General features: G+C 46.5%; 1 non-coding gene across 1 annotated transcript; it reads right to left on the bottom strand.

Annotated features, from left to right (window-relative positions):
• Positions 1 to 11,644: 11,644 nt before the first annotated feature.
• Trnat-cgu (transfer RNA threonine (anticodon CGU)) lies at positions 11,645 to 11,716 on the bottom strand. Its single transcript has one exon. It is a non-coding gene; the product is annotated as a tRNA-Thr (tRNA).
• Between the last annotated feature and the right edge of the window lie 15,890 nt (positions 11,717 to 27,606).

Genomic DNA, 27,606 nt, shown 5'->3' with positions numbered 1-27,606 from the left:
GTGAGCGCCAGTCTGCTAAGTACATTCACGACCATGACTGGAGTAAAAATGCATTTGTTTTAAGCAGAGTTACAGCAGGCAACAGTGTGCAGATGTTCCTGAGGGCTTGCGGTGTGCCCTCGCTAATATTCGAGCAGCGTTGCCACCAGTCGCAGCATTAGGTGGTTTAGTGTGTCATAAACACGCATGAAATCTTTTCTTGTAGCTAGGGACTCATATGAACTTACAGCATGCTGGCTGAAGCGTGCCTCCACACAGGCCCAAAACCTGCCGTAAATTGAAGTTAATGAACACAGAATACACCAAACCACTCTCAAGTAACCAAAGTTGTACATCAAATTTTCTCTGAGGGATAGTCTGAATGCAGAGACGTGAGGCAGTTTACAGCGGTTTTTTCATCAACAAATAAATGTAACTTTAGTAAACGAATGCCAAGGTACGAAGTCCGATTGTTCATTGGCCGCTACAATGACACATACACTTGGAGTAGACAATTTTATGCATTCACAAGCAACAAAACATCCCGCGAATTTCGGCATGCTTCACGAGAAGAGGTGCTGGCTAGCGCACGCACACTCACAGCGCTACGCGGGCAACACGGAAATGCACGCACATCTCTACAACAAACGAATTACTCAACACAAAGGAAGCCCGCTATGCCTCGCTGCACGCCACGCTTGCGCCACTGCAGGCGATGCAGCTCTGGGTGTTAGTAACACGTGTCCCCGTCATCTATGATATGCGCCACAACGCTGCTGGCTCATCGATTCGCCGCGTGAGGCAAATCGGCGCACCTGTTCATCTTACTGCCTGGCGACGCTTTTCCTCTGGGGTGCCAGGCGCGGACTTAATGACGCTGTGTGTCCAGAAAGAAGCGTGAGAAAGGATCCCGGTTACCGCATGACGCATTTCTCAGCGCTGCCAAGAACCGGTGCGTCATGTATTTTGGAGGCCACGCGCAGGCTTCGCGGCGGCGCTACTATATGTATATATATATATATATATATATATATATATATAGAGAGAGAGAGAGAGAGAGAGAGAAAGAGAGAGTTGGCACCGAGTGTTCTTAAAAAATGTCACAGTTTCGCCCTAAGGGCGAAGCAATGAATGCGATAGCAACACAGCAATGTCATACGAAGTAAGGTGAGCGGCTTTGGTAGCAACAACACGCAGAACTGTTGTCGACGCCATCGGCGTTTTGCCCGCGTTAGCTCAAAATGCGTGCGGCGTTGGTGACTGTTGCTGGAGCCTCTGATATAAATAGGCACTTGGTGCCGCAGCTAAACGTCGCCTCCCTTCCCTCCCCCTCCCCCACGGCCTCTCGCGCGTCCGAAGAAGGCGCGTTTGCTCTACATATATGGTGATTGTAAAGGAGAAAAGAGACGCCTACTTCTGCAGCCCTTAAGCGAGCACGGCGCAGAACGCGCGTTTGTTCTCCGCCGTGCGTTCACTCCCCGTGAAAGACGCGCCCCTCGCGCCCTTTCACTCGCACATACAGCGTTCGGCGCGCGGCGACGATTTCATCTCCAAATGACGTCATACGGAACCTCACGGCGACGGCGACGGCAGAAATCTGCTTTTGAGTGTCCATATAATTGCTATCGCAATAAAAAGCGCAAAAGGGGTCCAACTGCTGTACACGCGTGTTACATAACGCGTTTCGGTGCTGGAAATGCGTTGCATCGTTATATTGGTTCGATGATGAACGCATTACCGTCCACAGTCATCGTGCTAAGAAATTGCGTTCAAGCGGCACAGCTTAGTAAATTCCGCCCCAGAAGATTAACACAATTCGTGCGAACCCTTCCCATCGCCAGAGAATAATTCTTCACACCACGTCTTGCTAATGTAACGTATAGTGGCTTCTGCTATTTCTTTCTTTGCTTTCTTTCTGTCTATCTTCAATTTCTATGTTTTTATCTCCTTGTCCCTGAAAAATAGGCGGGCATTGTTAACTTTTTGGTGGCAATTGCCTGCATGCTTCTTACTTTCTTCTAATCTGTTTTAATTTTATATCAATTTTAGATCAAATAGTAACAATATTACTATAATATTAATATAATTTATGATGGTGGGGATGATCTGTTGGCATCCCCTTTGAAACGGGGCGATGACAAATAGTCACCTAGCCTGCTTGATTTAATCAGGTACGCTATACATGTTCTTCATCCTAGCATTTTTGTATACAACTCCTTAATCTTTTTTTTTCGTTCTTCAAGACTTCTCTATCTACCTTGTACCGCTACATGCCTGTAACCGACCCGGTCGTATCAATCTCTTGCCTGCTTTTCTTCCACCAACACTCTAAACGGCTCTTGCTTACCTCGACTATTGACCGGTTGATGCTTCCGTCCGCATTAAATCCAAGCGCTTCTGGAAGGTGTACGTTACATACGGGTCTCACTGCGTGAATCTCTTCGCATTCCATAAGGATGTGCTGAGTGGTCTCCGGGTTTTCGCTGCAGCATACGCATCCCTCATGTTCTTGCGAATATTTGCGCCGGTATGTTTTTGTCCTTAAACAACTAGCTCGAGCCTCAAATAGCAAGGCATTACGCTTTGCGTCATCATACATATGTTTCCTTCTAATTTCTTTCGTCTCGTTCTTGTAAATCGTAATGGTCCTTTTTGTTTCCATTTTTCCTATCCCATTCGCTATCTCGGTTTCTCTAACGTTCTTTTGATGACTACTGGTTGTCTATTTACAGTTTCAATTACCCTGTGCTTGGTTGCGAACTTTCTTGACCTCTTCCTCCATTCTGTGTCCATGCTTTTCAGGTACAGATACTTCTGCCCTTTAGCCACCCATTAATTTTGATCCGTGATCCTGTAACTAATTTTCTCTGCGTTTCTCATATACTTCAAAAGCGGCCCAACTCATGTCGCCCTGCAGTGCCTCATTTGTGGTTTTACCGTGGGCTAACGGGGCTATGCCTCAATCTGCATTGGGGGACAGTCAACCAGTGTGAACTTTGTGGACCCCCCATCACGGGGGTTCACACGCAAAAAATAGAAAGTTATTGTCAAAAAATGAAGCGCCACCTCTTCAGTGATGGGTACAGGGTAACTGCGCCGATGCTGGAGTCCCACCTGGGATGGATGTGGTGGCACTCAACGGCCACGTGCGCTGCAAAGACCATTGCGTTTGTTAGAAGCCACGGATCCCTCGTGCTACCCAGTATCAAGACTCTTTCCTGCGGCTGTTAGAAGCCGTCACTCGACGCCTCCCAGTATGAAGGTGCATCGCAAAGTAAAAGAAAATAAAGCGTAGTTTTCTGACCCTTGTATGAGTGCTTTCCGGCATTCCTGATTGCTTACACGGTAAGCGCGCGGCAAACCACTCATGCGCTAGCCGACGCTCACTTCGTCTCGCATCATGGGGCAGCTAGCTGGGGTGCCGCGATGCGCGAGCGCGCATCGAGGCACCCAACTCGCAGCCTTTCTTTAGCGTACAGTGTACTAGAAGAGTATTCTAGTACACTGTACTTTAGCGCGAGCAACGAGCGATCTGTTAAAAGCCCAGTGTGAAAATCAGGCGCACACCAATCTGTGCGCGGAAATGGGAGCGCAAGCACATAGCGAGCCGCACCAATCCAATCCAGAGGACAGAGAAGGGGTACAGCCGCTCCTCTGACGCAGTCAGCGTCGCATCCAAGAGGTGACGCCACTGGCAACTTCAATGGAAGCTTTGCTTGCAGAAGCTTTGACTTTCCTTGCGTTTCTGTCGGTTCAGTTCGAAGCAGTTCACACTCTTATTTGTTTTTAATTTTGGCATACTTGACAGTCTTTACATATCTTTAGCAAGTACTATATTTGTTTAGGCCACATGATATTTGCCATAATAGTACCTTGTGGAAAAGGAAGACGGCTGCCTATCCTAACTCAGACCTTTTGTGCAAAGAGCTCGTCGCTGACGGATGTTGCTTATGCGGAAGGGGCCTTCGAATTTTCCGAATTATCGGGCAATCGTAAAAAAAAAAATTTGAAAACGGTTTTATGCCGTGTCGACCTAGTGTAAAATTTTGTCAGACAGAAAACAGTGCGTGCATACTTTCCAGCTGGGCTCAAAAAAAAAAAAAAAAAAAATCAGGCATGCTAACCAGGTTTGTGCCTTTGCTTGGCCAAAATGAATAGGTATATATGGCTTAAATATTTCATTGTTCCACTTTAGTTGTTCCATGCTTCACAGTAGCCTTCTGCGTTTATTATTAACCATCATTACGCCGGCACACATTTGTTAAATCAAATCAGGCTTGTTTTTTCCATAAAGAAATGGAGGGAGGCCTGAACAAAAAGTGAAAACTAGTTCACTTGACAAAGGCTCCGGCCTATGCTTATGTACAGTTATATAAGGGTAAGCAAAATGAAGTTAACAGGGCTGTTGCTGACACAAAGCTTTTATTTGCAAGAAGTACAGCAAGCCATTGTTTCGTGCACTTCAACTCATGTGCAATGGCTCAACTTCAGCTGCTTGGCCCTCTGCCGCTTTCCTGCCTTGTCACAGTTAATTCCTTTCACATAAGAATGCAGACGTGTGACAATTTAAAAACTATTTATTTTAGCTGTGAGGCTAAGAACGTGCACATTGCAGCCAACTTCGAGGGGAAGCTTACTCTTAACTGCCAGCATGTCCATAACGCTGTCAGAGTGTGGCTCACTCTGACAGAAGCAGCTGTGAAAAGATCCTCTAGAATTTTCACAAAGCCGTACAGCTGACTGGAGGGATAAAGGAGGCGTCCTCGGTCACAGAAGTTTGTTAGCCGGGCCAGTTGAAAACTTTCGCCTGGTGGCGTCATAGTGAGCAGCTTTATGCATTCTTGGCATTTTGTGCTGGAATTGACAATACACTTCCGCGCAACATAGCCCGCAATGTGGTAAGTGAGCCTCGAGTCGCTTCTGGCCACGTGCTGGTTATGGTCGTTTGAAACCCGCAGGCCCGTGCAATGCTGGGACGTACCACGTTTGTGTGGCCTCTGTGGCAGTAGCGCTAGCAGCAGTTTGACTGCACTCATTTCTGTCACATGATGCTTCGAAGAGTCAACTTCCAGTAAGGAGGCCAGTGTACCTTCCTCGCAGTTTCCTTCGCTAACTGACCTAACTAGACCATAAAAATAAAAACAATTCACAGTGATCAGGAACTGCGGTGGACATGAGCACAAAACGTGGTTCGAAATGAAGCTCGCATACTGCGCTCGTGTCGTCCCGGGGAGGTTCTATGGAGGTTCTTTTCCCACTCTTTCCGCCTATTTTTATCCTTCGGGACGCCAAACAAGGACAACTTCGGCCCATCCTTCACATAAACATAGCCTGTTTAGCACCCAGGCGCGTAACAGTGGTTTTGTCGATGCCGCGGCATGGCTCAGTTACTGCAAGGCATACTAATCTCTTGCAGGCTATGCGCGGAAAAAACACTGAAGGAAAAAAACAAACCCACGCGACGACGTCCACAGAAAAAACAACGCAGCTCAGCAACTACAACTAATATGATCGGGCACTGGGCGGGCACTAGGCAGCTGCGCCGTCGCACCCGCGTTCCATTGAAACCGACACCAGCGCCGCCGCTCGGGCTATCGGAGAAGCTCATATTTGCGACATTCGCGGAGCCGCCGCATCAAATAGCCTCCGCCAGAGAGTAAGCCCACTGCCCCCTTCTAGTACACTGTAACCATGTGGAGGAGGTGAACCATGAGGCGGAAAGCTGAGGAGCGTATTGACCCTTTTCGCGGAGCAGTTTGTTTTAGAGAAACGAGATGGTGCTCACGGCGGCACGCGCCATACCTCTGCTCAGTGACCGCGCACGAATACGAAACCATTACCACTTCCACCTTGCTTCAGTGCGATCAGCTGTTGGAAATGCAACTGAGTTTTCGCTAACACACTGTGCTCCAATCATGCTAGATTGAATTATGTCGATTGAAGACGTGTGCAGTAGTTGGCTGCAAAAATAGTGACTGGCATGTTAAGGAATTGAATGAATCTCTGTGGCCAAGTTCGCGAACCGCAGCTGCAACTGTCCGAACGTGTTACCGGCACTTCCGAGATGTACGGCTTTCCTCGAGGATACAGAAATTTGCTCATCCGCCAGCCTTGTATCGCTAACCTACAAAGAAAGGACTTCACCCCCAGAACGTCAATCGGCAAGAGTGAGTATCCCTCGTTAAACAATGACAAAGGGAGTAGCGCCGCTTCCTGTCACAGTAAGTTCCGCGCACGTTTGTCCCAAATGGCAGGAAAACTTACGCCCATTCTATCGCCGACGTATCAAGAATAAGTGAATGGGCGCACACTAGAATATATGCGCACTCTATACGCACAATAAATGAAGGACTACAGCGATTGCGTACGAATTAATGGTCGAAGCTGAATGTTTCGTGGCGGTCCACAAGAGTAAGCGAGTTTCTAGCTGTAATATATATTTGCTACAAGGTATTACAATGTACAAAAGAGCTACATTTCAAGCCTTGTGCGCAGCAAGAACAAATCTATCAGAACTGAGCACACCCGCGAGCGATTAGGCAGAAAATAATCAGATGGTGGCCGCACCGAGCAACTTCACTGAGTCAGAAACTAACAAGCCACTGCTTCAAAATATTTGGCGAATAAAGAACAAAGTGCAAAACACACTAATCCTGACTGAATTCATAATCAGAAAGCTTGGATAGCTTGGAATACATATTTAGCCCCGCTTTTAGAATAAGCACCATACATGCTGCATGCGCCGTTTGGACATAGCTTAATCACCTCCGAAAGCGCTTTTGCATGTTCTCTGAAGCTGTGATCAAAGCTTCGTGTCGTCCACCTAGTCATCGTCTACGATATCTCCGAAAACAGAGGTTTTCTAAGCCGCGCCGGCGTCATATATACACTTCCATTGTACACAAGGAGGCAACGGAGGCAGTTGAGGCAAGCAATGGACGCGTCACCATGTGATGAAATATGGCAGTGCCCACGGGATCGCCGCGAAAAGGCTCAATAGAGAAAGCGGAAGAAAATCGTAGTGTATAGCGACGTGGCCACGAGATGGCGCCAGAGTAGCGCGCGCCTTTCACAAGCAAGCTCGACAAAAATGCCCGAGCACTGTTCGTCTGGGAGGTCTGTCGGCGGCAGCTGCTGTAAATCGCGCCCACGCGTCACCCGCGTGCTGGCCGCACGCGCTGGCTCTCGCGATCTCGAGATTAGCGAGGAATTCGCGCCTCATTTCGCTCCGTTTGCAACGTGCCGCACGAGACCGATTGTCCGCGCCAGCCAATATATGTCGAAATGAAAACACGTATCTCTGCTGCGGTCACATTTCGCTTTAGGGACTATCCTAATCGTCGGTGTTTTTATTGGTGTTATTGTGATACCTTTGGCTTTGAAATTGTTACCTTTACTGCAGTTGACATGAGCAGTGTTATTCGGCTTGTTTACGATGTGGCAATGAAATCGCGATCATATTGCAGGGCTAGAAGTCCATAGAGTGTCTACTTCAAGCCTAAGCACCAACATGCCATGACAGGGAGAGAGTGAACTTTATTGAGAACCAGCAGTTTAGTCGGCTGGGCCTGGCCTCCCACGATGGGACGTCGAGGTCTTGCCTCTTCGCCGCTTCTGAGGCCTGCATGCTGGGTAGCCCAGAGTTGGTCGTCGAGATGGGAGCTGCGCAGGGCGGCGTGCCATCTCGAGAGGGTCAGGGGATTAAAGGGACACTAAAGAGAAACAGGAAGTTCAGCTGGAATAAAAGAGGGACCTTCAGAAATGCATGCCGTTTTTGTTGGGTGCAAAAATATGAGTTATTAGCGGAGAAATTCGTAAACAAAGACCAAATATCTCTTCCTCAATTTCTCTCACCCTAGATTTGGCGCTGAAGCAGTGTCGTCACAGATTGCATTGCTCTCAGTGAATCAGAATGCGCCATGATACGTCACCGCTTGCGTAAACGGGCGAGGCGCTGGGCTGGATGCATCATGGCTGCATGCATGGTCGCTGCGTTTGCGTTCGCCGCGATGGATACCGTAGCTGCCGCTGAACCTTGCAACGAAGAGCTCGCCAGGAAAGCAGGACTGCATTTCAGCGATATTCAGTGAAACGGAGCGCGAAATGATCCTCTGTGCTCGAGCGGTAGGTGTTTCCGCGTGCGATGGCGGTGAGCCGCCGGCCGCGCCGGCGGAATGCAGAGCTTCGTTTTCGTCGACGGGAGGCGAAGCGTCCGGTCCGCCAGGCGACGATGTTCCCGACAGAACAAGCGTAGAAAGTTGTGCACGTACTCGGTATGGTTATTTCGTGGATTTATTTAATGACATTCAGCACTCACCGAGCCGCCAGTTTGCTGCTGCAGGGGCACCGGTAGGAGGTTTGATGAAGGCCGCATTGAGGGAACAGCTGCTCGAGAAAGGACTGGCCTCTGGGGCACGCCAAGATACTTTCCGAGGGCAAGATTATACACATAATCCGAGGGCGAGAAATGCAGAGAGCACACCATCGGTTTCTCTGGCTCTTTTGCCGTTTTATCATCGGCAGAGCACTGAGCCATTGCGAACGCCGGGGAGCCGGGGCTCTCCGCGCGACGCCACATGAAAGGACACAATGGAGTCAACACTGCCGCTGCCCCTGATCAAGCGCCTTGGGCCATTTATACAGCCCTCAACACTACACACACGAGGCATTTTCTGGCTGTTTCCCGCGAAGTCAACGTTTTTCGAGCCACGCAACACGCAACCAAACACCGGAGAGCGGAACAGGCGCGCGCGACGATGCATTGACCAAAAACGAAACTACGAAACTATCACGGCCGCATGTATCGCCATGGCATTTTTTCTTATTTATTTAATTTTGTGCTTAACTTCTACTTCCTCGCTTGAAACGGTTTAAAAAGTTGGCAAATGCTGTTTATGAACGTTTAAGGTGTATTTCATTTTGCATTTTATTAACAGTGATAAATCGCTCTCGACCAATCGCGACCGGCCTGCGTTTGTAATCTCCGACGTCACATCACGTAGTGCGGGAATTTCGAAGGGGCGTCAGCACCTATTCTTCAGTTTTTCGCTATTTTCTCGCTTATTAAACATCTGTTTGCAGTAAGAATGGCATGGCTGTGATCGTGAAAGGATAATCTACCATTTAAGCTCAACTTCCGGTTTCTCTTTAGTGTCCCTTTAAGGTCTGGGTATTGCCGTTTGCTGTCCCGGGCCATATCATGTGGGGGAGTGTTGCTGATTGGGTTTTACAGATCTTGCACGTGTGGCTTGGGTAGATGTCGGGATATATGATGTTATAGCGTGTGAGAGAGGGGTATGTATTGGTCTGTAACAGGCGAAGGGTGGTTGCCTGTCCCCTGTTTAACTTGGACTGAGGTTTAACTTGGAGGTTCTTCTTTCGAGGTAAAATGACTTCACAAGGTCGTTGTATCTTGTAAGGCGGTCGCGTCCTGCGGGTGCACATGCATACCATCTCCGGCACGGTTGATTAGTTCTATAGTGCTACGGAGTGTGTAACCTCGTTGAGGTTGGTGAGGTGCGGGTGGACATCGCTGGCGTGTGCTGGGATCCAGACGAGGGTGATTTGATTTTCAGACGAATGCGGGGCTTAATGTAAGATACGGAGTGATTGTTGAGAAATACGACCGTTGATGTAGTTGATTGCCGTGCGAGAATCGCTCACTATGGTGTGACAGGCTGGGTCAAGAGTGGCCAAGGCGATGGCGACTTCCTCGGCATCGGGTGGGTCTCGGCATTTGGGTAACGATGCTGGCAGCATGTTGGAGAAAGCCGCCTGCTGTGGTAACCGCCGCAAAACGACGTCCATCTTGGTATTCAGCTGCGTCGACGAAGGTGACGCCCGCGGTGTTGGCATAAGCTTTGATCTATGGCCATACCAAGAACGCGGATGCTAGGGACCACGGGTATACCAACATGCCCAGGAAGAAATTATTTCGGTAGCTCGTGCCTTCCTGCGCTCTTTGTTGTCGTCTGGGTGCATGTTTTTGGGAGTATGGTCGGCGTGTATCTATTGCTGAATGTCGCGTGGTATTGGGTGTTTGTCTCCATGTTGGCGGTGGTAGGTGATATCAAGCTAGTTGGAATGATGAGGCCCGTTTCCGAGAGGTTAAGCCACTCCAGTTGCGATCGACGTTGCGCTTCGATTAACTCGTCTAGGGTGTTGTGGATACCTAATTGTAGTAGAAGTTCCGTGCTGGTGTAGTTGGGTAGTCCTAAGGCTTACTTATAGGCTCCTCGGATGATGATGTCCAGTTTAGTCTTTTCAGCTTTGTACCAGTTGAGAAAGGGCGCAACGTAAGTAATGTGACAGATGATAAAAGATTGGACAAGGCGGATGAGGCTTTCTTCCTTCATACCCCTTCGTCGGTTGGTCACTCGTTTCAGCAGCCTGGATGTATTAGCGGTCTGTCGAAGGATCTTGGAGACAGCCGTAGAGTTGGCGCCGTTGGCTTCTATGGTCATACCACGAACGCAGATGCTAGGGACCACGGGTATACCAACATGCCCAGGAAGAAATTATTTCGGTCCAGTTCAAATATCAGACAATAAAATTTATCTATTACTATTGTGTGTAACTTAGGCTGAAAGAGAGAGATAAAACGAAGGCAGGCATGCTAACCATGTCATGAGTCCGGTTGGCTGCCCTACGCTGAGGGAAGGGAAACGGGGAATAGAAAGAAGAGAGAGAGAGAGGGGGAAGGTAGAGAGAGGTGCACCGACAGCACTACAGAGTCAAAGGCTCGTGCACATGCCAGACGTTTTCAGAAAGCACAAAAGTGCCTTCACTGCCCTCTGAGCCGATGATCGGTGGGGCCAGTGTTCGAGTACTGTCTCTTCACTCAGACGACGATTATCTAGTTTCCTGAACGCGCGTCTTTGTGCTTCAAATTGAGGACAGCGGCACAATATGTGGTCACTGTTCTCCTCGCAGCCGCAGACATCACATTTAGGACTGTCAGCCAGTCCAATTAGTGCCGAATAAGCTTTCGTAAAGGCAATCCCAAACACAACCGACACAGAAGAGACACTTCACGTCGGTAGAGTCCGGCCGGAGGTCCGAGTTGCAGCGAACGGTTTAGTCTGCGCAGTCTGGTGCACCTTGTATGTGAGGTATTCCACTCGGCTAACGAGAGTGTGCGTGCTAGACTGCGAAGCTGTCTCGCAGCGCCTGTCCTTTTGAGACGGATGGGGACGCAGCGGCCTTCTTGGTTTGAAGAGCGACCTTATCTGCGTCAACATTTCCAATGATACCACAATGGCTTGGTATCTACTGAAAAGAGATATCATGGCCTGTCACACACCCCGTGAACGAGGGAAAACACGGGGAATGCGGGAGATGGAAATTCAAGACGATGAGCAACACGAGAACAAGCTGAAAGTAGGAGCCAACGTTTCGATAAGTGGACTTGTCTTCTTCAAGGCAACATATGCTCTCCTCGGCACAGTGTATATATATATATATATATATATATATATATATATATATATATATATATATAGAACGAGAAGAAAGGGAACCGAGGGGCCCGATTTTTACTAATCATATCATAAGAAGCCAACAAACATTGACACCAAGAACAACATAGGGGAAATTACTTGCACACACTAATTGAATTAAAGATATGATAAATTAATGGAAAATGAAAACGGATGAAAAAACAACTGTCCGCAGGTGGGGAACGAACCCACGTCTTCGCATTACGCGTGCGATGCTCTCACCATTGAGCCACCGCGGAACCGTTTTCCCATCCGCTTTCTGGGGTATTTATGTTTTACAATTAGAACTAACTCTGGGAGTGTTAGTCAGCGCCACCACTCACAAGCCCAGGGGCGGATGTGGAACATATCCTTTCTGCCGCAGGCGTCACGAGCACGTGATCTTTTTGGGTGATGGCAACTGGTTAATAAACCCACATATGCTCCCTGAAGGCATCAATGTTGCCGGATTCGAGCCCTCGTTATGTAATGAACGAGAAGAAAGGGAACCGAGGGGCCCGATTTTTATTAATCATATCATAAGAAGCCAACAAACATTGACACCAAGAACAACATAGGGGAAATTACTTGCACACACTAATTGAATTAAAGAAATGATAAATTAATGGAAATGAAAACGGATGAAAAAACAACTGTCCGCAGGTGGGGAACGAACCCACGTCTTCGCATTACGCGTGCGATGCTCTCACCATTGAGCTACCGCGGAACCGTTTTCCCATCCGCTTTCTGGGGTATTTATGTTTTACAACTAGAACTAACTCTGGGAGTGTTAGCCAGCGCCACCACTCACAAGCCTAGGGGCGGATGTGGAACATCCTTTCTGCCGCAGGCGTCACGAGCACGTGATCTTTTTGGGTGATGGCAACTGGTCAATAAACCCACATATGCTCCCTGAAGGCATCAATGTTGCCGGATTCGAGCCCTCGTTATGTAATGAACGAGAAGAAAGGGAACCGAGGGGCCCGATTTTTATTAATCATATCATAAGAAGCCAACAAACATTGACACCAAGAACAACATAGGGGAAATTACTTGCACACACTAATTGAATTAAAGAAATGATAAATTAATGGAAATGAAAACGGATGAAAAAACAACTGTCCGCAGGTGGGGAACGAACCCACGTCTTCGCATTACGCGTGCGATGCTCTCACCATTGAGCTACCGCGGAACCGTTTTCCCATCCGCTTTCTGGGGTATTTATGTTTTACAACTAGAACTAACTCTGGGAGTGTTAGCCAGCGCCACCACTCACAAGCCTAGGGGCGGATGTGGAACATCCTTTCTGCCGCAGGCGTCACGAGCACGTGATCTTTTTGGGTGATGGCAACTGGTCAATAAACCCACATATGCTCCCTGAAGGCATCAATGTTGCCGGATTCGAGCCCTCGTTATGTAATGAACGAGAAGAAAGGGAACCGAGGGGCCCGATTTTTATTAATCATATCATAAGAAGCCAACAAACATTGACACCAAGAACAACATAGGGGAAATTACTTGCACACACTAATTGAATTAAAGAAATGATAAATTAATGGAAATGAAAACGGATGAAAAAACAACTGTCCGCAGGTGGGGAACGAACCCACGTCTTCGCATTACGCGTGCGATGCTCTCACCATTGAGCTACCGCGGAACCGTTTTCCCATCCGCTTTCTGGGGTATTTATGTTTTACAACTAGAACTAACTCTGGGAGTGTTAGCCAGCGCCACCACTCACAAGCCTAGGGGCGGATGTGGAACATCCTTTCTGCCGCAGGCGTCACGAGCACGTGATCTTTTTGGGTGATGGCAACTGGTCAATAAACCCACATATGCTCCCTGAAGGCATCAATGTTGCCGGATTCGAGCCCTCGTTATGTAATGAACGAGAAGAAAGGGAACCGAGGGCCCGATTTTTATTAATCATATCATAAGAAGCCAACAAACATTGACACCAAGAACAACATAGGGGAAATTACTTGCACACACTAATTGAATTAAAGAAATGATAAATTAATGGAAATGAAAACGGATGAAAAAACAACTGTCCGCAGGTGGGGAACGAACCCACGTCTTCGCATTACGCGTGCGATGCTCTCACCATTGAGCTACCGCGGAACCGTTTTCCCATCCGCTTTCTGGGTATTTATGTTTTACAACTAGAACTAACTCTGGGAGTGTTAGCCAGCGCCACCACTCACAAGCCTAGGGGCGGATGTGGAACATCCTTTCTGCCGCAGGCGTCACGAGCACGTGATCTTTTTGGGTGATGGCAACTGGTCAATAAACCCACATATGCTCCCTGAAGGCATCAATGTTGCCGGATTCGAGCCCTCGTTATGTAATGAACGAGAAGAAAGGGAACCGAGGGCCCGATTTTTATTAATCATATCATAAGAAGCCAACAAACATTGACACCAAGAACAACATAGGGGAAATTACTTGCACACACTAATTGAATTAAAGAAATGATAAATTAATGGAAATGAAAACGGATGAAAAAACAACTGTCCGCAGGTGGGGAACGAACCCACGTCTTCGCATTACGCGTGCGATGCTCTCACCATTGAGCTACCGCGGAACCGTTTTCCCATCCGCTTTCTGGGTATTTATGTTTTACAACTAGAACTAACTCTGGGAGTGTTAGCCAGCGCCACCACTCACAAGCCTAGGGGCGGATGTGGAACATCCTTTCTGCCGCAGGCGTCACGAGCACGTGATCTTTTTGGGTGATGGCAACTGGTCAATAAACCCACATATGCTCCCTGAAGGCATCAATGTTGCCGGATTCGAGCCCTCGTTATGTAATGAACGAGAAGAAAGGGAACCGAGGGCCCGATTTTTATTAATCATATCATAAGAAGCCAACAAACATTGACACCAAGAACAACATAGGGGAAATTACTTGCACACACTAATTGAATTAAAGAAATGATAAATTAATGGAAATGAAAACGGATGAAAAAACAACTGTCCGCAGGTGGGGAACGAACCCACGTCTTCGCATTACGCGTGCGATGCTCTCACCATTGAGCTACCGCGGAACCGTTTTCCCATCCGCTTTCTGGGTATTTATGTTTTACAACTAGAACTAACTCTGGGAGTGTTAGCCAGCGCCACCACTCACAAGCCTAGGGGCGGATGTGGAACATCCTTTCTGCCGCAGGCGTCACGAGCACGTGATCTTTTTGGGTGATGGCAACTGGTCAATAAACCCACATATGCTCCCTGAAGGCATCAATGTTGCCGGATTCGAGCCCTCGTTATGTAATGAACGAGAAGAAAGGGAACCGAGGGGCCCGATTTTTATTAATCATATCATAAGAAGCCAACAAACATTGACACCAAGAACAACATAGGGGAAATTACTTGCACACACTAATTGAATTAAAGAAATGATAAATTAATGGAAATGAAAAGGGATGAAAAAACAACTGTCCGCAGGTGGGGAACGAACCCACGTCTTCGCATTACGCGTGCGATGCTCTCACCATTGAGCTACCGCGGAACCGTTTTCCCATCCGCTTTCTGGGTATTTATGTTTTACAACTAGAACTAACTCTGGGAGTGTTAGCCAGCGCCACCACTCACAAGCCTAGGGGCGGATGTGGAACATCCTTTCTGCCGCAGGCGTCACGAGCACGTGATCTTTTTGGGTGATGGCAACTGGTCAATAAACCCACATATGCTCCCTGAAGGCATCAATGTTGCCGGATTCGAGCCCTCGTTATGTAATGAACGAGAAGAAAGGGAACCGAGGGCCCGATTTTTATTAATCATATCATAAGAAGCCAACAAACATTGACACCAAGAACAACATAGGGGAAATTACTTGCACACACTAATTGAATTAAAGAAATGATAAATTAATGGAAATGAAAATGGATGAAAAAACAACTGTCCGCAGGTGGGGAACGAACCCACGTCTTCGCATTACGCGTGCGATGCTCTCACCATTGAGCTACCGCGGAACCGTTTTCCCATCCGCTTTCTGGGTATTTATGTTTTACAACTAGAACTAACTCTGGGAGTGTTAGCCAGCGCCACCACTCACAAGCCTAGGGGCGGATGTGGAACATCCTTTCTGCCGCAGGCGTCACGAGCACGTGATCTTTTTGGGTGATGGCAACTGGTCAATAAACCCACATATGCTCCCTGAAGGCATCAATGTTGCCGGATTCGAGCCCTCGTTATGTAATGAACGAGAAGAAAGGGAACCGAGGGCCCGATTTTTATTAATCATATCATAAGAAGCCAACAAACATTGACACCAAGAACAACATAGGGGAAATTACTTGCACACACTAATTGAATTAAAGAAATGATAAATTAATGGAAATGAAAACGGATGAAAAAACAACTGTCCGCAGGTGGGGAACGAACCCACGTCTTCGCATTACGCGTGCGATGCTCTCACCATTGAGCTACCGCGGAACCGTTTTCCCATCCGCTTTCTGGGGTATTTATGTTTTACAACTAGAACTAACTCTGGGAGTGTTAGCCAGCGCCACCACTCACAAGCCTAGGGGCGGATGTGGAACATCCTTTCTGCCGCAGGCGTCACGAGCACGTGATCTTTTTGGGTGATGGCAACTGGTCAATAAACCCACATATGCTCCCTGAAGGCATCAATGTTGCCGGATTCGAGCCCTCGTTATGTAATGAACGAGAAGAAAGGGAACCGAGGGCCCGATTTTTATTAATCATATCATAAGAAGCCAACAAACATTGACACCAAGAACAACATAGGGGAAATTACTTGCACACACTAATTGAATTAAAGAAATGATAAATTAATGGAAATGAAAACGGATGAAAAAACAACTGTCCGCAGGTGGGGAACGAACCCACGTCTTCGCATTACGCGTGCGATGCTCTCACCATTGAGCTACCGCGGAACCGTTTTCCCATCCGCTTTCTGGGTATTTATGTTTTACAACTAGAACTAACTCTGGGAGTGTTAGCCAGCGCCACCACTCACAAGCCTAGGGGCGGATGTGGAACATCCTTTCTGCCGCAGGCGTCACGAGCACGTGATCTTTTTGGGTGATGGCAACTGGTCAATAAACCCACATATGCTCCCTGAAGGCATCAATGTTGCCGGATTCGAGCCCTCGTTATGTAATGAACGAGAAGAAAGGGAACCGAGGGCCCGATTTTTATTAATCATATCATAAGAAGCCAACAAACATTGACACCAAGAACAACATAGGGGAAATTACTTGCACACACTAATTGAATTAAAGAAATGATAAATTAATGGAAATGAAAACGGATGAAAAAACAACTGTCCGCAGGTGGGGAACGAACCCACGTCTTCGCATTACGCGTGCGATGCTCTCCACATTGAGCTACCGCGGAACCGTTTTCCCATCCGCTTTCTGGGTATTTATGTTTTACAACTAGAACTAACTCTGGGAGTGTTAGCCAGAGCCACCACTCACAAGCCTAGGGCGGATGTGGAACATCCTTTCTGCCGCAGGCGTCACGAGCACGTGATCTTTTGGGTGATGGCAATGGTCAATAAACCCAATATGCTCCCTGAAGGCATCAATGTTGCCGGATTCGAGCCCTGTTATGTACTGAACGAGAAGAAAGGGAACCGAAGGGCCCGATTTTTATTAATCATATCATAAGAAGCCAACAAACATTAACACCAAGAACAACATAGGGGAAATTACTTGCACACACTAATTGAATTAAAGAAATGATAAATTAATGGAAATGAAAATGGATGAAAAAACAACTGTCCGCAGGTGGGGAACGAACCCACGTCTTCGCATTACGCGTGCGATGCTCAAAAAGATCACGTGCTCGTGACGCCTGCGGCAGAAAGGATGTTCCACATCCGCCCCTAGGCTTGTGAGTGGTGGCGCTGGCTAACACTCCCAGAGTTAGTTCTAGTTGTAAAACATAAATACCCAGAAAGCGGATGGGAAAACGGTTCCGCGGTAGCTCAATGGTGAGAGCATCGCACGCGTAATGCGAAGACGTGGGTTCGTTCCCCACCTGCGGACAGTTGTTTTTTCATCCGTTTTCATTTCCATTAATTTATCATTTCTTTAATTCAATTAGTGTGTGCAAGTAATTTCCCCTATGTTGTTCTTGGTGTCAATGTTTGTTGGCTTCTTATGATATGATTAATAAAAATCGGGCCCTTCGGTTCCCTTTCTTCTCGTTCATTACATAACGAGGGCTCGAATCCGGCAACATTGATGCCTTCAGGGAGCATATGTGGGTTTATTGACCAGTTGCCATCACCCAAAAAGATCACGTGCTCGTGACGCCTGCGGCAGAAAGGATGTTCCACATCCGCCCCTAGGCTTGTGAGTGGTGGCGCTGGCTAACACTCCCAGAGTTAGTTCTAGTTGTAAAACATAAATACCCCAGAAAGCGGATGGGAAAACGGTTCCGCGGTAGCTCAATGGTGAGAGCATCGCACGCGTAATGCGAAGACGTGGGTTCGTTCCCCACCTGCGGACAGTTGTTTTTTCATCCGTTTTCATTTCCATTAATTTATCATTTCTTTAATTCAATTAGTGTGTGCAAGTAATTTCCCCTATGTTGTTCTTGGTGTCAATGTTTGTTGGCTTCTTATGATATGATTAATAAAATCGGGCCCTCGGTTCCCTTTCTTCTCGTTCATTACATAACGAGGGCTCGAATCCGGCAACATTGATGCCTTCAGGGAGCATATGTGGGTTTATTGACCAGTTGCCATCACCCAAAAAGATCACGTGCTCGTGACGCCTGCGGCAGAAAGGATGTTCCACATCCGCCCCTAGGCTTGTGAGTGGTGGCGCTGGCTAACACTCCCAGAGTTAGTTCTAGTTGTAAAACATAAATACCCCAGAAAGCGGATGGGAAAACGGTTCCGCGGTAGCTCAATGGTGAGAGCATCGCACGCGTAATGCGAAGACGTGGGTTCGTTCCCCACCTGCGGACAGTTGTTTTTTCATCCGTTTTCATTTCCATTAATTTATCATTTCTTTAATTCAATTAGTGTGTGCAAGTAATTTCCCCTATGTTGTTCTTGGTGTCAATGTTTGTTGGCTTCTTATGATATGATTAATAAAAATCGGGCCCCTCGGTTCCCTTTCTTCTCGTTCATTACATAACGAGGGCTCGAATCCGGCAACATTGATGCCTTCAGGGAGCATATGTGGGTTTATTGACCAGTTGCCATCACCCAAAAAGATCACGTGCTCGTGACGCCTGCGGCAGAAAGGATGTTCCACATCCGCCCCTAGGCTTGTGAGTGGTGGCGCTGGCTAACACTCCCAGAGTTAGTTCTAGTTGTAAAACATAAATACCCCAGAAAGCGGATGGGAAAACGGTTCCGCGGTAGCTCAATGGTGAGAGCATCGCACGCGTAATGCGAAGACGTGGGTTCGTTCCCCACCTGCGGACAGTTGTTTTTTCATCCGTTTTCATTTCCATTAATTTATCATTTCTTTAATTCAATTAGTGTGTGCAAGTAATTTCCCCTATGTTGTTCTTGGTGTCAATGTTTGTTGGCTTCTTATGATATGATTAATAAAATCGGGCCCTCGGTTCCCTTTCTTCTCGTTCATTACATAACGAGGGCTCGAATCCGGCAACATTGATGCCTTCAGGGAGCATATGTGGGTTTATTGACCAGTTGCCATCACCCAAAAAGATCACGTGCTCGTGACGCCTGCGGCAGAAAGGATGTTCCACATCCGCCCCTAGGCTTGTGAGTGGTGGCGCTGGCTAACACTCCCAGAGTAGTTCTAGTTGTAAAACATAAATACCCCAGAAAGCGGATGGGAAAACGGTTCCGCGGTAGCTCAATGGTGAGAGCATCGCACGCGTAATGCGAAGACGTGGGTTCGTTCCCCACCTGCGGACAGTTGTTTTTTCATCCGTTTTCATTTCCATTAATTTATCATTTCTTTAATTCAATTAGTGTGTGCAAGTAATTTCCCCTATGTTGTTCTTGGTGTCAATGTTTGTTGGCTTCTTATGATATGATTAATAAAAATCGGGCCCTCGGTTCCCTTTCTTCTCGTTCATTACATAACGAGGGCTCGAATCCGGCAACATTGATGCCTTCAGGGAGCATATGTGGGTTTATTGACCAGTTGCCATCACCCAAAAAGATCACGTGCTCGTGACGCCTGCGGCAGAAAGGATGTTCCACATCCGCCCCTAGGCTTGTGAGTGGTGGCGCTGGCTAACACTCCCAGAGTTAGTTCTAGTTGTAAAACATAAATACCCCAGAAAGCGGATGGGAAAACGGTTCCGCGGTAGCTCAATGGTGAGAGCATCGCACGCGTAATGCGAAGACGTGGGTTCGTTCCCCACCTGCGGACAGTTGTTTTTTCATCCGTTTTCATTTCCATTAATTTATCATTTCTTTAATTCAATTAGTGTGTGCAAGTAATTTCCCCTATGTTGTTCTTGGTGTCAATGTTTGTTGGCTTCTTATGATATGATTAATAAAATCGGGCCCCTCGGTTCCCTTTCTTCTCGTTCATTACATAACGAGGGCTCGAATCCGGCAACATTGATGCCTTCAGGGAGCATATGTGGGTTTATTGACCAGTTGCCATCACCCAAAAAGATCACGTGCTCGTGACGCCTGCGGCAGAAAGGATGTTCCACATCCGCCCCTAGGCTTGTGAGTGGTGGCGCTGGCTAACACTCCCAGAGTAGTTCTAGTTGTAAAACATAAATACCCCAGAAAGCGGATGGGAAAACGGTTCCGCGGTAGCTCAATGGTGAGAGCATCGCACGCGTAATGCGAAGACGTGGGTTCGTTCCCCACCTGCGGACAGTTGTTTTTTCATCCGTTTTCATTTCCATTAATTTATCATTTCTTTAATTCAATTAGTGTGTGCAAGTAATTTCCCCTATGTTGTTCTTGGTGTCAATGTTTGTTGGCTTCTTATGATATGATTAATAAAATCGGGCCCCTCGGTTCCCTTTCTTCTCGTTCATTACATAACGAGGGCTCGAATCCGGCAACATTGATGCCTTCAGGGAGCATATGTGGGTTTATTGACCAGTTGCCATCACCCAAAAAGATCACGTGCTCGTGACGCCTGCGGCAGAAAGGATGTTCCACATCCGCCCCTAGGCTTGTGAGTGGTGGCGCTGGCTAACACTCCCAGAGTTCTAGTTGTAAAACATAAATACCCCAGAAAGCGGATGGGAAAACGGTTCCGCGGTAGCTCAATGGTGAGAGCATCGCACGCGTAATGCGAAGACGTGGGTTCGTTCCCCACCTGCGGACAGTTGTTTTTTCATCCGTTTTCATTTCCATTAATTTATCATTTCTTTAATTCAATTAGTGTGTGCAAGTAATTTCCCCTATGTTGTTCTTGGTGTCAATGTTTGTTGGCTTCTTATGATATGATTAATAAAATCGGGCCCCTCGGTTCCCTTTCTTCTCGTTCATTATATAACAAGGGCTCGAATCCGGCAACATTGATGCCTTCAGGGAGCATATGTGGGTTTATTGACCAGTTGCCATCACCCAAAAAGATCACGTGCTCGTGACGCCTGCGGCAGAAAGGATGTTCCACATCCGCCCCTAGGCTTGTGAGTGGTGGCGCTGGCTAACACTCCCAGAGTTAGTTCTAGTTGTAAAACATAAATACCCCAGAAAGCGGATGGGAAAACGGTTCCGCGGTAGCTCAATGGTGAGAGCATCGCACGCGTAATGCGAAGACGTGGGTTCGTTCCCCACCTGCGGACAGTTGTTTTTTCATCCGTTTTCATTTCCATTAATTTATCATTTCTTTAATTCAATTAGTGTGTGCAAGTAATTTCCCCTATGTTGTTCTTGGTGTCAATGTTTGTTGGCTTCTTATGATATGATTAATAAAATCGGGCCCCTCGGTTCCCTTTCTTCTCGTTCATTACATAACGAGGGCTCGAATCCGGCAACATTGATGCCTTCAGGGAGCATATGTGGGTTTATTGACCAGTTGCCATCACCCAAAAAGATCACGTGCTCGTGACGCCTGCGGCAGAAAGGATGTTCCACATCCGCCCCTAGGCTTGTGAGTGGTGGCGCTGGCTAACACTCCCAGAGTTAGTTCTAGTTGTAAAACATAAATACCCAGAAAGCGGATGGGAAAACGGTTCCGCGGTAGCTCAATGGTGAGAGCATCGCACGCGTAATGCGAAGACGTGGGTTCGTTCCCCACCTGCGGACAGTTGTTTTTTCATCCGTTTTCATTTCCATTAATTTATCATTTCTTTAATTCAATTAGTGTGTGCAAGTAATTTCCCCTATGTTGTTCTTGGTGTCAATGTTTGTTGGCTTCTTATGATATGATATATATATATATATATATATATATCACAACCAAGTGACTCGAGCGGCCCGTCGCGCGACAATTTTGCGTGTATTCGCTGGCTTCTTCCACACGCGGAAAAACACTTTCATGTAGTACGTTTTGAGCAACAGAAAGGTGTATCGGGAGTTTCTCATGTTGTTCTGCAATATTCCCATCTACACTTTTCATCCAAACATAATATTTGAGAAGTTTATTAATTATTTAGGACTAATTATCTGATGAGGCGGAATGCAAGAAATAATCTGAGTATGTCCGAGCGACGGCAAACAAGATTACCGTGTTTCTGTCCAGCTACGTGGCGTTTGGTTATTTTAAAATCTTGGTGCATGATAAAAAAAATTAAATTATGGGGTTTTACGTGCCAAAACCAGTTCTGATTATGAGGCACGCCGTAGTGGGGGACTCCGGAAATTTGGACCACCTGGGGTTCTTTAACGTGCACCTAAATCTAAGTACACGGGTGTTTTCGCATTTCGCCCCCATCGAAATGCGGCCGCCGTGGCCGGGATTCGATCCCGCGACCTCGTGCTCAGCAGCCCAACACCATAGCCACTGAGCAACCACGTTGGTGCATGATAGTTAGGACATCCTGTATATATATATATATATATATATATATATATAGTGAGCGCGACCCCTGACTTACTCTTCTTCGTCTCTACACATCATCATCACTTGTACTAATTCCTCATCTGTATTTGTCATAATCAGCCGCCCAGTTTCTTCTTCTGCGTCGTAGCTCGAGCTCAGCTGGAATAAACTGTATATATATATATATATATATATATATATATATATATATATATATATATATATATATATATATATATATATATATATATCCGGCAACATTGATGCCTTCAGGTAGCATATGTGGGTTTATTGATCAGTTGCCTTCACCCCAAAAGATCACGTACTCGTGACGCCTGCGGCAGAAAGTATGTTCCACATCGGCCGCCATGGTTTGTGAGCGGTGGCGCTGGCTAACACCACTCCCAGGGTTAATTCTAGTGGTAATACATAAATGCCCCAGAAAGTGGATGGGGGAAACGGCTCCGCGGTAGCTCAATGGTGAGACCATCGCACGCGTACTGCGAAGACGTGGGTTCGTTCCCCACCTGCGGCCAGTTGTTTTTTCACCATGTTTAATTTGCATTAATTTATCATTTCTTTAATTAAATTAGTAAGTACAAGTAATTTCCCCTATGTTGTCCGTGGTGTCACTGTTTGTTAGCTTCTTATGATTATATATATATATATATATATATATATATATTGTTCTTGTCAGATATCATTCGCCTCGAAACTAACAACAACCGCATATGGATCGAGGTACCTATGGTACATATACGTAGCAATTAGGTTCACAACTGGAGGAAAGCGCATGGCCACGTCATTAACTAATTGGAACGGTGATATGCTATTGGCCGCGAGATCGAGTGGAGTCTGGCTGAAGCGCAATAGTGTGGATGACGCGTAGCTTCGTCCGCTAGCCGCTGTACTTGTTTACACGTTCGCGCACACATCCCTCAAAGTCTGTTTGTGGCGTGGTTGTAGCGCAATCGTAAATGGTGGTATGCGTATTTTATCACGATGTAGAGGCTTAGCGTTGTAGCCATTGCGCTGCAATAAATTCAGTGACTGCACGTGTTGAGCGCGCCATCTGTGATCCTCGCGCCCCTCCGTTAGTCACAATCGTTAAAATTTTAATCCTGCGTTGTTATTCAAGCACTTCGCAAAATACACTTGGCGTCGTTTGAAACAAACGGAGTGGTCGCTGCAATACCTGAACGCTGCCCTTTAGCTATTCACTGCGGTTATGTGTTGATGTTGTTGTCACTGCGGTGTTGTGTTGATGTGTTGATGATGTTCACGAAACATGAACGACGTGGCGTGAGATATCACTCAGCAGTAGGAAAGAAAATCTTAAGTGCTCATATTGTCTCAGGATGCAGTTGACCTTAGGCGAATAATTACGTGACTCTCATGGTTATGTGACCATCCTTAGCTGTTTCTGAGGTGCTTTTTTATTATGTGCATATATCCCACTACGCAAATATCATTTTGCCTCGTAAGTGAATTTTCGTGCTTTGGTACTTTGATTATTTGATATAAAAGGGAAGCTGAAATATAGTATTACAAAAGGATCACTTGTATACCATTGCAGTCACTGGACACAGAACGTCGTAAAACTAATTGCTAGTGGCTATATAATGCGCTCATTAGCGGCCATATATTGTTTTTACAATTAAAGAAAACAATGTAATAAGGTTGGCTCATAATATAATTCAAAATTATTCTCATTTTCATGCACGTAATCATAAAACATAATTATGCGAAAATGCAACGTTTTTACTGCTACAACCAGAAAGGGAAAAAATGAAAAATAGAAGAGAAAAAGAAAAAAAAATACAGTAACGTGTGTGAAGTACCATGACGATCCTGCCACTGCGCTATCACTCGTAGTGGCGTACCTTATTTAACTTAACTATCTTGTTTTTGACAGAGAACCGAAAAAGAAGTAAAATGTAGTTATGTATGCGTACAAGCGGTGAAGTAGAGCCACAATAATTAGCTGCTTTAACTTCATTGCGCAGCATTTTTACAACCAGTTCTAGAATAGCAGAAAGTTGAGTTTCACAACAGCAGCGCCAACGGAATAGGGTGAACGCAAGCCGAACACGAACAAAACGCACCATGGATGTACAGGAACAGGAGCTGCGTTTTGCGCTCCTTTCACAGATAGTAGGAGTGTTCAGTGCGTTTCGTGCAAGAATACGGCACTGGAGGGCCATTTGTCATGAGTTCACTGCAGTCAGCACGTTTCATTACCGAAAGTAGGCCCAAACTTCTCACATCGAAGCGCCGCCGTGAACCGCAAACATTTACGGGACGCCCAGGATCTGCCAAGAAGCCGAATTCTCGCGAAACGTGGTCACCCAATCTCGAATTAAATGTTCCAGCATTTAGTAGCCTTCGCCACATGCACAGTGATTCATTAAATCACAAGTGCCATGACTTAACAGTGCAATAATTAACATTTGCAGGGGGAACCGCATCCCATAAACTTTTGCGGTTGACTGTACATCTTAATGCGCGCCGCTGACCGCCCATCCACACTAACGCGGCGACGGTGCTGCCACCTATAGCCCATTCTAGTAAATGATATAGACCTCACATTGAAAAAAAAAATGAAAAAAAAAAAGTGGGCGCGTAAATGTTTGCTTATTTCCTAACGGTTTATTTTCATTTTCCGTGCTTGTTTTCTTAAAATAGGCCACGCTATAGGCGGCTGGGAAGGCAGAAATGTAAGAGTGAAAGCAGAGACTTTTAGCTTGTCCGTAAACGTTTGCGGAATACTGTGTAACTGGCCAGTTGAAATGTAGCTGCAACGCTCGTAATGCCGTCATGTGGCGCTTTGTGCAACCACAATGCCTTAGACACGTTTACGTGTAAAAATGGGTGTTCTTGTAAAAGCAAAATAAAGAAAATCATCACGTTAAGGATTGCATCGCTGCCGACGCTTTATACCAGCACATAAGCACAATTATGGCTCTTCACTGCATCCCTTTACCCCTCCCCCGGTACAAGGTAGCCAACCGGACATAACCTCTGGTTAACCTCCCTGTCTTTCCTTTACCTTTTCTCTCTCTCTTCACTGCAACGATAGCTCTGTGTTCTCTCCGGTTTGATAATACGCCAATAGGTGGCGCATTATCGCACTCATGGCCCTCAGTACAGTGCCTAGAATAGATTCTAGGCACTGTACCCTCAGTCCCCAGCGGCTAACCTGACCAAGGCGGCGGTCAGACCTGCGACGCGGCAGAGGGTGCTAAGAATCTCTGGGTCCGGACAGGCCGCCACTGGAAACTGAACCTGGCAACGTTCAACACGCGCACCCTATAGAGTGAGGCTAGCTTAGCAGGACTACTTGAAGAATTATCAGGTATTGCCTGGGATATTATTGTCTTAGTGAGGTTAGAAGAACTGGTGAGGGTTATACAGTGCTGACCAACGGCCACGTCCTCCACTACAAAGGTCTTCCAGATAGGAGAAAATTCGGAGTCGGATTTCTAGTCCATAAGGACATAGCGGGCAACATTGGTCAATTCTACAGCATTAAAGAGAGGGTAGCAGTCGTCGTAATAAAGCTGAATAGGAGGTATAGAGTGAAGATAGTACAAGCCTACGCCCCAACCTCCAGTCACGATGATGAAAAAATAGAACAGTTTTATGAAGATGTTGAATTAGCAATGAGAAAGCTGCAAACTCAGTATACTGTAGTCATGGGCGACTTCAATGCAAAAGTGGGGAAAAGGCAGGCTGGTGAACAAGCAATTAGCAACTACGACATTGATTCTATAGGAACACTAGAGGAGAAATGTTGGTAGAATTCACGGAAAGGAATAGGCTCCGAATAATGAATACCTTCTGCAGGAAGCGCAGCAACAGGAAGTGGACCTGGAAAAGCCCTAATGGAGAAACAAGGAATGAAATACGTTTCATATTCTCTGCCTATCCAAGCATATATAGTGCAGGATGTAGAAGTGTTAGGTGGGGTAAAGTGCAGTGACAATAGGTTAGTCAGGTCTAGGATCTCTCTCAATTTGAAGAGAGAAAGAATAAAATTAGTCAAAAAGAAAAAGGCCAACCTAGACGCAGTGAGGGTAAAATCAGACCAATTCAGGCTGGTGCTCGCCAACAAATATGCAGCTTTAGAACGGGAAGATGAAGATAACATAGAGGTATAATCAATGAAACCGTAACTAGGCTGATCTCAGCAGCAGCAATTGAAGTGGGAGGTAAGGCACCAAGGTAACCAGTCGGTAAGCTCTCCCAAGTAACCAAGGACCTAATAAAGAAACGACAAAACATGAAAATGTCAAACTCGAGATCAGATAAAATTCGCTGAACTGTCGAAACTGAACAACAAGAAGAAAGTAAGGGATATCCGAAATTATAACGTCGAAATAATTGTAAAAGCAGCACAATATGGACGCAGCATGAAATCAGTGAGAAGAAAACATGGCATAGGACAAGGCAAAGTATATGCCGAAAGATAAGCAGGGTAATATCATCAGCAATTTCGATGACATAGTAAAAGAAGCGGAAGAATTCTATATTGACCTGTACAGTTCCCAGAGCAGCCAAGCTACTTTCATTCGAAGTAGTGATGAACAGGATACAGAGGCTCCTTCTATAACTAGCGATGAAGTTAGAAGGGCATTGAAAGACATGTAATAAGCCCGCACATATCAAACAAGCGTCATGTCGCCATTTCTAACTTCTTTATTATCCTCTTCAATCGCCAACCCCCCACCCGCTCCCTCCGATGTTCTCAGACTTCTTCTCATTCGGTACGCTACACTCCCCCCACCTTTTTGATTCATCCCTCCTGGGATGGTATTTAAACACATTTGCTATGGAAGCCGATTCTTCATTTTCCTTCGCGCCGATATACCAGACAGTTTTTAAGTTGCCTTGCTGACTTGCAGTTTTCACGACACGATACGGTCCTTTATAGACAGATCCAGTATTTGATAGTCCCTTTCTCACGAGAACCAAGTCTCCTACTTCCAGCTCTGGCAACGTTGTGTTTTGCTTCTTGTCGAAGTTTCTTTTCATTCTTTCACGGTATTTCGCTTGGCTGTCTTCTGTCCTTCTTCTTTCTGTAAGCTGTGCCATCTTGTCGACTCCCAAGGATACATCAGCGGGAAGATAAGTTGGTTTTCCAGTAGCAACAAAGAGTGGTGTACATCCTAGACCAGTTGTGTGCGATCGGTTATGATGAGATACTGCTGCTTCAAGGCAGCACT

The sequence above is a fragment of the Dermacentor silvarum genome, chromosome 1, assembly GCF_013339745.2.
Source record: "Dermacentor silvarum isolate Dsil-2018 chromosome 1, BIME_Dsil_1.4, whole genome shotgun sequence".
NCBI classification, from domain to species: domain Eukaryota; kingdom Metazoa; phylum Arthropoda; class Arachnida; order Ixodida; family Ixodidae; genus Dermacentor; species Dermacentor silvarum.
The sequence above is the reverse complement of the archived record's forward strand: the minus strand, read 5'-3'. Positions and strand labels throughout refer to the sequence as shown.